This window comes from Asparagus officinalis, chromosome 3 (assembly GCF_001876935.1).
Source record: "Asparagus officinalis chromosome 3, Aspof.V1, whole genome shotgun sequence".
Taxonomy (NCBI): domain Eukaryota; kingdom Viridiplantae; phylum Streptophyta; class Magnoliopsida; order Asparagales; family Asparagaceae; genus Asparagus; species Asparagus officinalis.
In genome coordinates, this window is record NC_033796.1 from 90,570,601 (window position 1) to 90,570,998 (window position 398).

A 398-nucleotide genomic window follows, 5' to 3' on the forward strand; every position below is an offset into this window, starting at 1 on the left:
CACAAGTATGAGTACCTATCTGCAAAATTCTTTTTCCAAACAGTTTGTTTTTAGTATTAAAAACATTTTACAAAGTTTCAGAATTTTCAGAGGTCAAATGAATATCTTGCAAATATTTCAAGTTGGTCAAAAACCTGTTTTCTGGAAAATATCAGAAATCGGTCGACCGGCCCGGTCGACCGATCCTATGGCCATTCCTTAGTATCTTTCCAGATTGTCGTCGATCGACCGATACGGTCGACCAAATTTTCAATCTTCAAATTGGTCGACCGTTCCGGTCGACCGAAGAGGCTCTGCTTGGTTTTCCAAATTTCTTTTGCTGTCAGCGATCGACCGAATTTTTCGGTCGGTCGACCGACGGTATTTTCGGTCGACCGATTATTTCTTCGGTCAACCGA